The sequence below is a fragment of the Poecilia latipinna genome, unplaced genomic scaffold (assembly GCF_001443285.1).
Source record: "Poecilia latipinna isolate Pla-1442-1.1 unplaced genomic scaffold, P_latipinna-1.0 Scaffold191, whole genome shotgun sequence".
Taxonomy (NCBI): Eukaryota; Metazoa; Chordata; class Actinopteri; order Cyprinodontiformes; family Poeciliidae; genus Poecilia; species Poecilia latipinna.
Window position 1 is genome coordinate 50,633 of NW_015112807.1, and position 13,871 is coordinate 64,503.

A 13,871-nucleotide genomic window follows, 5' to 3' on the forward strand; every position below is an offset into this window, starting at 1 on the left:
CCGTAATGAAAAAAAAAACCCAAAAAAAAAAAAAAATTTAAAAAAAAGGGGGGGAAAAAAAAAAAAAAAAAAAAAAAAAAAAAAGGATTCACACCTCACAATGAAATTAAAATTGCAGTTTTAACTAGGGCAGAAAACAACTGTTCTGTGCTTCATCCCCAACACCCGTGAACACCCCTCCACCCCCACCCCCCGGGGAGACAGACTCTACGTTGGCTACTTTTTTAACAAGCAGCAGAGAGACTGCCAAGTAAAGCTGGAAGCAAAACTTGAGTTTTACCCTCTCTTTTTGTTACACAAGCAGATTTCAAATGACTGAGGCATCAAATGATTGTAGGCAGCACCACCATGGTGCATTTGGCAGAAGTAAGCAGGGAGAGAGCATTCCAGTCTTTATTGGGTACGTTTATATAAAATAAAGCTGCAAAAATCTAAATTAATATCTAGCAAATGATATACTGTATATTTATAAAAAGGACCTATATCTGATTTGATTTATGGGTTAGTGACACTGTGGATTGAAGTCTGACTAACACTCATTAGGAATGAAGCAGTTTCACACCAAGAGCAGAGGAATACGCCTCCTGCAAATTTTACTTGTCTGACACATAAGCATGTTTACATTACATTTATGGATTCTAAATTAATTGACTAACAGTTTAGGGCAGCTCTAACTTATTTAAATACATCTCCCCTGTGACAAATTACAGTAATACTTTCATCATGCTGAGAAATATTTTAAAGAACATACAGCACCTTACAACTCTAATTGGAATAAATTACCTCTCTATCATGATACTAATGGTGTGAAGTATGACGATTTTATTACATTACCATAGTACCTATGTTAATTACATTAGAGTAATTGTGTTACAATTGTTTTTTTTGTTTGTTTTTTTTAAAACCCTTGACAATGCAAAAACATTTGTACAAATTGCACACACAATAGTCAGGGTGCTGACTCCTTTTATCAAACCATACGTTTTAAAACCTTGTACTGAAAAAGCCTAAAATGTTACTAAATGCCATTTGTACGACTTTTTAATGTCCTTTTTGAATGCCACAAAACGCCCCAGTATGACTAGAGTTTCCTCTAGATTGTGTGTGTGTGTAGGGTAGGAGAGTACAGCTGCAGCCGATACTGAGCACTTCTGGCCAGCTGGCTAAAAGAAGGCAACTATATTTCTTCCCCTACATTTACAACAACAAATTCAGCAAAGTGAGGATTTTCGTGGCGCATCTAAAGACAATGAAAGCAGAATGGCGGACAAATGGAAACTCACATTTAGCGCCACCTGAGGGAAATGAAAAGGTCAATTCTGGTAAACCAATTTCTAACCCAATGGTACATTTAGGAGCATAAATGATTATCTATTAGGTTTACCCAGGGTCACCTCAAAAGAGCAGAAAGTCTCTTCCCCATACTTCCAGGGTGTGTTTTAATCCTTGCTGAAATGGTCCTAAATGATGGAAAGAAAAAAAATTTGTAAAAAAAAAAAAAGATTTAAAAAAAATCAGACTGCAGGAGAGATCACGAAGGAGGACAGCCTGAAGTCAGCTCCAGCAGAGGGGCCCCGCTGACCTAGATCCAGGCTGAGTAGGGATGATATTAGCAAAGCAATTAAGGAGATGACAGCCGTCAGGCAGGGTCAGACTGACAGGGATAGCAGTCTGTCTCCCTCCCTTTCAACATGTTCTTTTTCCCCTCTCTGTTGGTAATGGCTATTGATTTCACACAAGCAAACAAAAAGTCCTCTGCACCCAGAGGTGGCCGATTTGGTGTGAAAGGCAAATAATAATAAAAAAAAAAAAAAAAAAAAAAAAGGGGGGGGGGGCGGCAAAAAAAAGTTGCAAGATAAAGTTTTATAAAGGATGTATGAATTACGAAAAGGAGGCAGAGGTGACGGCTCAGGTGCGACGTGAAGGGAGAGGCCTGAAACTCACAGGTTTGCGACCTTGTCAGCTCTTTACTCGCATGAGCAGAAATCACTCCAGGCATGTCACAAACCTAATTCCCCAGAGATGATAGGGAAGTGGATCTACCTCAAAAAGATGTTCCATGTTTTGCCATAGGGATGAAAAAAATTTTAATATTTAAGGTAAAGGAAGTCAAGCTGAGCTACTTTCTTTCCCATGCATAAAGAATCCTAAGTGGCTCTTAACTATTAGCTGCTAGAAAAAGTAAATGTTTAATTTGTGTTTTAAAGAATCTTTTTGCTTTTTTCGTTTCTGGTATTATTCCAAAGTGCCTTCTAACAGTATTCGTGCCAGTTTTTCCACATTTTCAACCACAATGTTTTTCTTGGATTTGCATGCGATAGACCAGAGATTTGTAACTTGTGAACTCATAAATAGCCTGAAATCATACAGAACTGAATAGTGCTTTAAACTATATAATAAAAAAAGGCTAGCTTCAATAGTCATTTGTGTATTGATGCAAAATTTGCACAGAATGTCTCGTAGGACATTTTTTGAAATGTATTTGTAATGTCCACTTCGATGTTTTGTCTGCCTAAAATGATAGAGATACGGTGTATGCAGAGGTTTATTTGAGCAGGAACAGAATCCATTATCTGTAATGCATTATACAGATGATGCAAATGCTTTGGCTTTACAGCTCATGTTCTCGCTGCAAGAAGCCAAACATGGCGTTCCAAACACAGCAACGTTCGTTTGCAAGCAGTTCTTTATCACACTTCTTTATGCCTTTGCACTCGTGGAGGCCTGAACTGAAAAGACACAGAACACCATCACAAATATGGATGGCAAACATCTACAAAATCAATTGTAATAACCACGTAATTGCAGAACTAAACCTATTTTTTTGAGCATGTTCCAGTATCAGTCAAAGGCCAACCTTTCTACAGATAGGTTTGATTTAAAAGGCAGCTCTTTGAATCCAGAAATGCCACTGCTGTATGTTGATACTCATTCATTGCAACTTCAATGGCAATTTGTTCTTTGATATGTGTTCATTTATAGTAGGGAACTACATAGGGATAAATAAGTATTTGATACAGTGAATTTTTCAAGTATTCCTGAGTTTTCTTGAGTTTCTTTTAGGGGCGCACCGACAAATCGGTCTGGATTTCCTCTAATTTGTTCGACCTATGATCAGTTGGTACCAAAATGAGAGACCAATCATATCCTCCTTTCTTATCTAATTCTGCAAAAGGTTTGAAAATTAGCCGGTGCCCACCAGGTCATGTCTGCACATGCCTGGTAAACTATAGTCACCCCACATTGCCATTTTTTTATAACTTTTCAGACAAAACAGAAATAAAAGGAGAACTGCAATCAGAGCATGCCTGGTTTCTTCAATTTTCTAATAATTTTGCCTTCTCTTCAAGATATTTCTCTAGTGTTCTGCTTTGTGTAGGCCTAATATTTTGTCCCTGGTGTACTTAAATAGCTCTTTGAACTCGTTACCTGTACAAAGAAAGACGAACGACAATGTATCAAAAACTTTTTTCCTCCCACTTGAAATATTTAATTTCAGTACATAAAAAAATTAAATTAGGATTTTTTTTTAGAGGCTGTTAAATCAAAGAAAAATTTATATTTATAAAGTTCTAGCTCTCTTTACTTCACTTAATTTAAAAAAAAAAAAAAAAGAGACAAATTGAAGGTTTTGTCACTTTCGGCAGAATTAAAGGCGCTTTAGTGAAGAGAGACAGAGATGAATTAAATGTAGGATAACTATTTGACTGGTATTTCAAGTAATAATTATACTGCTCAACTTAATGGACTCCACTATTATTTTATTCTGACACCGGACAAAGAATGCAGCGCCGGGGAGTTCACTCCCCACTGCAGTCCGGTTCGGTTTTCCCGGCACAGATGTGGGGAACTTCATCTACGCACAAAATGATCAAATTAAATAAACGACGACATATGTGCAGCAGTGATTGCAGAGAAAACAAGATTATACAGAATCTCATAAAAAGATATTACAGAGTGGCTGCATTAAATTGCAGCATAGACCCTAACCAAATTACATTCACAGTAATTACAGGGGACAGTGCCACTAATGTTACTGGCCATTTCTGCTTTCGCAGAGCTTTGTATTGTGAGCCTCTACTCCATCCCAGCATGCTTTGCTCCGGGCGTGTAAATCAGTGGTGTTGTGTTCGGGTAGTTGGTGTTAACCTAATCACAGTGGGCGGGTTGTACGTTTTCAGAAAAGCAGAACGTAGTGATATACGAAGAGACTTCTACACTAAAGCACAACAGCAACATGGTGGGAGACGAAGGATGCTGGCAGACTCGGGAGAATGCACGCAGGATGCTCCAAATCCCACAGTGCTGTGAAATTTGTAGGTGGTTTCTCTGAAGTAACACCTGGGAGACAGGTGGAGGGAGGCGCAGCATTTTCTTGAGACTGTTCACAAACACGTTTACTTCCCCGTCATCAGCTCTTCTAGCTACAGGAGGTCAGTACAAATAGCTGAGAGCTCCTTTTTTTTTTTTTTAAACCTCGCTACAAAGGCAACACCTGCTCTCAACTGCTTCTTTAGGCACAACGTGCCTGATAAGAAACTCAGCCACAGGGACAAAGATTTCTGTAAAATCAGATTTAACGTTAGGCATAAGCCAGTGTGATAAAGTTGAAACAAAAAATAAAAAAAAAAGAAAAGTTATTTCTATCAATTTCCTTACAAAATAATCACAGTCCAAGTACCAGAGCAAAAGGGAAACCTGTCAAAAGCACAGCAGCTTGCAACATAGTTTAGAACTAAATCACCTTAATTAGGAGTCATTAGTGGAAATACAGAATGTTTACATTAGACAAAACTTTTACTTATTTGAATTTTTATTTATTTTTTATTTCTATACATTTAAATAATATACATATTTCTTGTTTGTACAAATCCACAAGTTCATGCCAAGATTTGTTTTTATGACTAAGGACTTTGGGTGATATTTTGATGCTGTGAAAAGGCTGCTAGTGTATTCAATTAGTGCAACCAAAGTACTTCCAATGAATATATAAATAAGCTTAAAGCTGTTAATGAAAGAAGCAATTAATGACCAGATGTTAAAATAAAAGAGACAAAAATAAACAAATAAAACTTGGCAAAATCTGGCAGGCCTTAAACGTTCCTCCAAGTGTGGGGAGGAGCAGCTTTGAGCAACGCTGAACTGCACACAGCTGGAGAAGTAAGTTGGTCATTCCAGGACTTTAGCAGCTTTGAAATGTAAAATATATATATATATTTACTTCAGTGCTGTTAACCAGTCCACACCCATTTTGTGTTAAATTCAAAAGTTTACAAGTAGCTCTTTAATTGGCATATAACTTTAAGGCAAAATTCCTAGGGATGTTTTTTGGCAAAGCTTTTGCAACGTTTTTGTTTTTGTAAGCAGCAGGATTTAATGGGGATGCATTTGAAAACACATGGTGCGGGGGGAAAGACTTTTACAAGAGTTTAGATTGCCTCCAAGCTCCCATAGTATACCTTTGACATCTGCACTGCACATGTATGCCATCTGCAAACCTCCCGCAGATCTACAGAAGTAAAGCGGCTCCCGATTCCGTCATTTAGACCCACATAAGCTAAAGTCTTTATTCTCAAGTGCATGTCTACATGTATAACTGCAAATGACCTGTGGCCTGCTGGTATAATGGCTCGGTTTGTTATGTCTGCACTTGTCCTCTTATCTCAGCTAAAGGACTAAAGATATTCAGACTCTCAGCAGCCTCCAGAAGTTGAAAATGTAGCTAGCTTTTCTCTGCTTCGCACACACCAACCTTGGCATCTCCCTCACATTTGCAAGCTGCACTGGAAAACCTGTGCAAGACAAAGCCTCTCTCTATATATGCACTGAAATAAAGATATGTACCATAATGAGTTGCACTCTGCTGATGGCCATTAGGCCTCGTGTCAACATTAGGGAGATATCCAAATAAAAATTTGGCAGATAATGCTCCCAATTAATTCAGAGCAAATTTTCTACGCAGTGCCACTGACCACAGACGATAAGAAGGTACATGTGAATTCTCTGATAAGAATCCCTGCTGGGAAATTAATTTCTGCAGAGAACATTTGGTCCTTGCAGAGCTGCGATGTAATTAAGGTTAAAAAGGGGTTTCCATATCAGGCGCAGAAATTGCCTCCTTTGAAATGCATCGCTGCAAATCTAACGGAAGCCGAGGCGGGCGGACCTCTGCTCCTCTCAATGTCAGACGTTTTATTTATTTCAAGTAGAGAAAAGCAACACTGTCCAACAGACTCCACCCAGATTTATTCCCCCCCCCTCGTAGCAGCTCGAGTCAGCTGAATTTTTTTTTTTTTTTTAAGTTCCAATTTCAGTGAGAAACCAGGAGGTAAGTTATGGTATCGATTTTTATCCGAGGTACTGTTAGCTCCATTTTTATGTGCATCCTAATAGCATCACTGTGGAGGTGGGGGTAAAAAAAAAAAAACACACCACTCACTAGATGTTTGCAGCAAAAGGGGTCAAAAAAGTATAAATTACCAAGCTGGAGCGAAAAGCAACGTAGTGTGTTCTGCGAGGATTAAATTGCCTCCAACTCTGCTCCTGAGACGCACTGTTTTATATCCACAGCTGAGTGCTGCTCAAGGCATTAGGTGAAACAATATACATTATCTGATGCGATAAGCATCTTCCAATAGCAAGGCGGTCAGCGACACACTAAGCTTTGATTTGCAGGACAGGATGACATAATGCCACTACCAGAGAGCATGGAAACCCAGTCTAAAAATCAATCCTGCATCGCTTACATAGAGCACAAGCACACAGGGATGCTCAGGTGTTCGTATCCTTAACTAAAAACAGCTGATGTGACAGGAAATCTGCAGATGCAGGTCAGAACTTTGAGTACACTCATCCGTATGAATGTCACATTTAGCGGGGCACTCGGATTGTTTTTTTGGGGGGATTTAAAATTCCTATACAAAGAATAGGAATTTTAAAAGCAAGTTCAGGATGCAGAAGTTTGATTTTGTGAATTTGGTCTTTTCCACAGGGTCAAAATTACACATATGGGCTTAATCATAAAATAGAAAATCCTCTATAGATCATTAAGAGTCTGTTAGAGCAAGAGCCTAGCAAGTCTCTAGTATGAATCCAACTAAAAATGCTTTTTAAATTGGTTCATTTAAATGGGGGCTTTTAGGTACTTTCCATGAACATTGTGCCATCTCATAGCACAATTAGGTAACCATGTTATCTTTAGTTGTTATAAAAATGCTGCATGTGTCAAAAATAACTTAAGAAATTTGGCACCTTAAAACTGGCCTCTGCCAGTTTACACTTTGACGCCCCACAAGTGAAATTTGTGGTGGTTCACATGGACAACTCAACGGCAGTTTGGAGAAACATTTTATTACCATCTGAGGTAATAAAATGTGGCCAAAGTGGAAAGAAGAATAAATATGAAGTGCAAAGTTAGGCTTTCAAACCTGGGAATGCTGTGCCAGCTTTCAAACACGGTGGTGTCGGCAACATGCTGAGGGTCTGTTTAACCTGCCTGGTGGTGCTGGAACATTTCACAAGAGGGGTGGAATAATAAACAAAGGGGACATTCTCCAAATTCTTCAACTTTGCCTTGAAGCCCCGGCTAGTTGCACATAACTGGGTTGCAACAGATGCCAAACACACATCAGGCTTGTGGAGTAGCGCCAGCCTGATCGTTACTGAAAATGTGTAGACTGTGCTTAAAAAGCAGAGACTACGCCAGAAAATCCATTTAAAGTATATCTGATTTCTGGAAAAAATAAAATAAAAAATTTAAAAAAAAAGAGCCATCAAATATCGAGCCAAAACTATATCTGTAGTTTGTTAATGACAAACAATGATGCCAATGGTTTGAATGTAAATCTCAAACGAGCACTTTGTCATTAAACCACTGGGCATCGTCTCCAGGAACAGAAACCTTTGGGAGTGAAATGACTCAAGCAGTGACTGCCAGGGGATTTGCAGATGAACAAACACCTGGTGTTACTAAACATATTTCAGATGTTTCTCTGCAGTTTGCAATTATTGGGCTCCATTCCTCCACTGAAAAGCCAAATAAAAAAAAATGAAATGAGGAATATGGTGAGACATGGAGACCTTGAACTAGATGAATGCAGCCTGGTGGAGCATATTTGCAGGTGAGCTTTTATGAGACGTCATTGTTTAGCTCACAGTTCTATGGATAAATTGCAGCTGGCAGTGTACATTTAAAACAAGTCAGAGGTTTTCTATTCTGCATGGATTCATGTCTGTTCTTTGTCATCACATTGTCTGTTACACAATTTCTGACAGAATTCATGATTTGATCTCAATCTGGATCAAAGCTGTAAAAAACCTGTGCAATCCATAATGCAAGGTGACAATTTTAATAAAAGTTTAGTCACTAAAGCTCAACATTCCCCTGCAATTTATACTGAGCTGTTGATTGTTCATTTGACTTTGCTCTGTTCAAATCGCCACACAAACCGAGTCTGCTTATTGAAGAATCAATATGGTGAGACAAAACGGGAAGCCGGGGACGTTTAGCTGCAGAAACGACACAATCTTTTTCCTTAAAGAGAGACATGATACGACAGCTAGAGCTTTAAATGTGGGAGTGCTGCCGTTATACAACACATCAACCATAGATTAAGGAGGAGGAAAGAAAAAAAAAAAAAAGAGCTCCATACTTTAGCTCTTCTCGTATGACGTGGTGAAGCTGTTCGGCTCCTGAAGGCGCTTTGAGAAAAGCCTCTGCTCAAACTGCCAGCGCGCCCCATTCACAGATATTAGCCTCAATGGCCCGGATAAGATGCCATGCTCGGACCCCTGCTGTGTGCGTGTGTGTGTGTGCGCGCGGCGTCAGCCTCTACAGATTCTATGCTCCTTTAACCGTGGTGCCGACTCCCCCGCGGCGCTCGACGTCTTAATCACTGTGGGCCAACAATGCCGCTCCGTTTATGTGACAGTGATTTAGCCAGGTGGATAGAGGAACGCCAGCCGCCGTCTGTGTTTATGTTACGCCTGTGTTCTGGTGGCAGCGTGTGAATGGGTCCAATCGCAACCACGTGGGAGGAAAACAAATGAAGCAGTCTTTAGCGTTTCAGCGGCTGCGGCGTGCACAGAAAGGTCAGAGGTCGGCTTATGAATGGCAGCAGGGTGAGGCTTGTTAGACTCCTGACCTTGCACCCTTAGCTGTCCCTCCCCCCACCCCCGCTTCTCGCTCCTGCACACCTGATTGAGCTCAGCGGCGAAACCATTATCAGGCATGCATCTATTGGTGGCCAGGTCAGAGGTCATGTCATTAGTGGTGTTACATTTTTCTGCTCAGAACAGCCTCCTTCAGCCCCCATCAGTCTCTTTCTGCTCTGCAGCTAAATACGCCGCTTCTTGGTATCAAGGAAGAAGGGGGGAAAAAAAAGGCCTGACTGCTTTTGTTTCCCTCTCTGTCAGCAGGTGAAGGATCCTTCTTGCTTTAATAATGGTGGCAGGTGGGGGTCTACTCAAGTGGGCTCAAAGGCTCAGAGTTTTCAAAAACAGCATTTAACTTGACATACTGTAAAGCTGTGCCTGCTGGAATTAACAGAGTTTAAAAAATGTGGCGGTGGGAGGTGGATTTTGACAATCCACAAGGCACAGCGAAAAAAATTCTTAATTTTATGCTGTTATCCTCTCACAGCTGGACCATCCATTAGGTGGAGGCACATGCATGGATAAGCACCAAATGTAACCGTGTCTCGCAGAGGACTGGGCAAAAATACATTTACATTTACGGCATTTCACTAAACATCTGTGACAATGGGAGTTTGGATTCCTGGTTATAAGTGTAGCTGCTGGTTGAATGTCGAGCGTCAGCTCATTTAATAGTAGCAGTTGTATTCATATCGTTTTTTGATTTGACTTAATTAGAGCATACATCATGAAAATGATTTTTTTTTTCCCTACAGGATTAATGAGGGCTACAACGGAGCAGGGCACGATGAGAACATTTCACACTGGGTATCAACGCTAAGAAAAACAAGATGCCATTTTCAACGCCATGGCAACGTTCAGGATGCTTTCTGGTTAAGAGCAAAAAATATCATTTAGTACAATATGTTTTGACTTCCTTCATTTGAGCAAAACCAGGCTCATTTAAAAACATTTAGAATGTCCTGTGCAAATTGGAGGAACATCTCCATGATGATAATATATCAACAGTTAGTGAACACTTTTCACAACACTGTAAATTTACTTATATATTGGTAACTTTGTGTCTAACGCTGCACATTAACCCTAAACAGAGACTTTTCATCATTCCCTTACACACACATCGTATCTTAACCCCAATCATTTAGGTGATTAAAAGCACATGCTTACCTCTCCAAGTGATAAAACAAAAACTTCATTTCAGAGCTACTAGACTGATGGTGATATCACAGAACTTCATCTTCAGCCTGAACAAGGTGACCAGGGGGATTAATTGGTGTCAACTAGTAAGTAGGAGTCACCACACAGGCTCATAATAATTTACTGCTCTCCTCAACAGGAGGGACGCAACTCTCCTTATTAGCTGCAGCACAATTCCCTGTAGCATTTTATTTACCTCCACCCACCCACCGTCTTCCTCAGTACAGCAGCCAGCTGAGGGCACCTTTGTCTGAGCAGCTCTTCATGCAACCAGGGGACCCGTTTTCCTCCGTGCAGAAGCGTGTCATCCATCATTACTCGAGGCGGCCTTGAAAAGTGATTCTGGCAGACAGCTCCAGCCTAATGTCTGGGGGGGCTCCCCACGCAAGCAGCTCGCTGCAGGGCAAACTGGCCAAACGATGACCATTATCTCACGAGAAATATGGTTAAAAATAGAACAAAAACAAGAGTGATATATCAGAAGATACAGGTGTCGGAGAGATTCTCGATGGCTTTGATTTTGCCAGTTTTCGAGAAAGTAACTTCCCCCCCCCCCCTTTTTGTGTGATGCACCAGGGAGGATTTATACCAGGAGTGGATTTTAGTTTGGTTTGCTCTCCCTTTCTACTTAGCATGCAAATAGCATAGCAAGTTCAGACAGGTTAACACAGTGGGGCTTCCTTAAAAAAAAATTCCAGTGTGTGCACTACAAAAAAAAAAAAAAGCTAAATGGTACCAATGTTTTTGGCATTAGAACAGCTGCACCAGCTTAGAATAAAAATGGAAAACGACCTGCAGGTTGTTCGTCTGGTAGCAACCAACTGGGGTCTATAAAACATGGAGGATAATTTTACATGTATCCAGTGGATAGATAATGGACAAGACATTCTAACGGATGTTCAGTTCAGTCTTTTTATTTGTATGCAGACACAGACATCAATGATGTCATATATACAATAACACCAAAAAAAAAAAGAAAAAGTTAAGCCAAATGCCAAGTGGCTGAATATTAGGATGATATGCAATTGCATTATTATTGCCAAATATTGCAATGACAATATAATTCCTGAGGCTTATTTTGTTTCCCCAATCAAAATGTCACCATCACTCTTTGTGAGCTTTAAAATCTCAGCCAGTAAAAATCCTCTTCAGGACACGAAGTCAATATACACAAGATGAATGATCTACATGCAGAATTTGAATGCGTGGCATTGAAATATAATACTCCACTAAATAAGTCAAGCACTTATCTGGGAATGCGTTACCCGACACACTGATATTGTGATGACAAACTGGGATTTGATACATTTTGCAACTGTTTAACTGTATTAGCAGCAGGCCTTAGTGCAGGGGAACACACAGTAGTTCCCAGCACATCAAACCAAAGTAAAGTGAAAGCACAAAAATGTAATAAAAAGGTATCACACTGAAACAGATTATTCCCCAGCAAAAAAAAAAAAAAAGCGGGGGGGAAGCATAAGAGTGTGAAGGTGCCGTGTGTTTTAAATGAGAGAACTTATAAAAATAGATGTTGAGAATGGGGGAAAATAGAAATAACACGCAGCCCACACAATGACATCACAAAAATCCTCTACAGTATAAAAAGATCCTCTACAAGAACACCAGTGCCTTGAGGACTGGGCTGACAGGAGGATGTGGCATTAGGGTTTTTAGATCTTAGTAATAGATACTTCTGTTAGTTGGACATATACAGAGAAAACTGAAGGCTGAAAAATATCAGCAAACCTGACTGCAATATTAGTTTTTAATATTGTGATGATGGTATCATTTGTAATAAACTCAAAATTTTCTTCCCTTTATTTTCTATCGTCAATGTTATCCCCCCACCCCCCGATTTTGGCTTGGGCAGAAAGGAAGATGAAATAAGCCAGCAGAGTAAGTTTATGAGCAAGCAGAGTTTGAACGCGTAAAGACGCCTGAAATCTTACAGCCGAACCAAATATTGCATAGAAGAACATATAGGTGAACGCGTTATCACACAGACTAATATTGCAATGATCACTGTGACTTCTCTATATATAAGAATGGAAAGTTACATAAAAATGTTGTTGAAAGCTGCTGCTTGTACTTCAGAATTTTCCAAAACCGATTTCTGAAGTTGAGAAGTTTAAAGACTCCGGAGATTGGATATACGCCGCAAAGACTGGCGCGCCTCTTGCATCAACGTTTGCCTGCATCTCAAGCGAAAGCCTGCAGTGTTACTGCTGAATATTTCATAGTTCAAACAGCAAAGTTATGCTAAGGTTCTGATTGCACATGAGCTTTTTTTTTTAAATGGTAGAGAACTTCCATCAATTTGCAGCAACCGAACAAAAACATGAAACAAAAACACCCTCAGACCAAGCCCCACGCAGCTGGCACCAACCACAGGGCGCAAGCTAAATACCGCAGAATGATTTTTTTTACAACTCAAGCCCCCCTCTAAGTGAAGGCTGCACCCCAGAAAAAAAAAAAAGCACACATAATGAGTCCTGCTCATCAGAGATGCACTGACCCAGGACGAGAATATACACACGACTCATAATCACTGGTAGGAACACAAAGCCCCACCCCCCTCTGATGCCTGTGGCGTGCGCGCCTGGTCACCTCGCTCGGGGATCAAAGGCAGTATGTCGTTCTAATCAGTCCTCACAGTGGGCAACCCCATTAATTCAGTTCCGTTTCATCAGTGGTGAGCAGACCACCAGAGAGGTTTGTGCATTCCTGGGGTCCCGCCGTCGAGGAGTAATCCTATCTCCTAATGACCAGATTCTAACCCTGTAATTGTTCTGAGACCAACGTGGTTTTGTTTGCAGACATAATTGCAAGATTATTTTGGGAAAAGGGGGGAAAAAAATAAATAAAAAATGGAGGGGACACACATAGCTAATTTTCTGGGCATGACAGGAAAGTCAAGCAATATTAATGATGCTGTACATCATCAACTCCAGCAGACAATCAACCCCCCACTAAACCAGGCCAACGTCACGCGTTCAGGAGTGTGAATCCATGCAAAGCACTAAAGAGAGAAATTTAATTTTTCTTTTTAAAACCTATGCCATTTTAAATAATAACCTTGGTTAAAATTATCTAATGAAAATTAAGCTGAATATTTTCCATGAAACAAAAAGGCAGAAAATTCATGATGTAGCATATGCCTGATTGGTTTTGATATCAGTTTTCTTTTAGTCCTTGTAGCTCGTCTGTCTAATATTAGGATGTTTGTTAGTACATCAGATAATGAGCTTTTCGTATCTTACCGTACCTTTGGTCTCTGGTGGATGGGGATGCTCATCACAGACAAATTGGACCTTTGGAGTATTGTCGTCTCACCTGCAGAAACGACAGCAGTTTGTGAAAAAGTTGCACCTCAAACACCGAAAATTTAAATCTGAGAATGCAGCCGTAACATTTTTTTTTGCTTACGCCATCTGTTAGTAATGGGAAAGAAAAAAAAAAAAAAAAAAAAAAAAAAAAAAAAGGGTGGAAAAATCTTTATAAGGGAATTTTTTAGCCCCTTT

General features: G+C 40.0%; 1 long non-coding RNA gene across 2 annotated transcripts in view; it reads right to left on the reverse strand.

Annotated features, from left to right (window-relative positions):
• Positions 1 to 13,544: 13,544 nt before the first annotated feature.
• The window catches only part of LOC106946437 (uncharacterized), a 19,926-nt gene continuing 19,599 nt past the window's right edge, over positions 13,545 to 13,871 (reverse strand). The window contains exon 3 of one of the 2 annotated variants that reach the window (XR_001424771.1): positions 13,545 to 13,683. This is a non-coding gene — a long non-coding RNA (uncharacterized LOC106946437). The remainder of the gene's footprint in view (positions 13,684 to 13,871) is intronic. The other variant, XR_001424770.1, reaches the window with a different exon arrangement.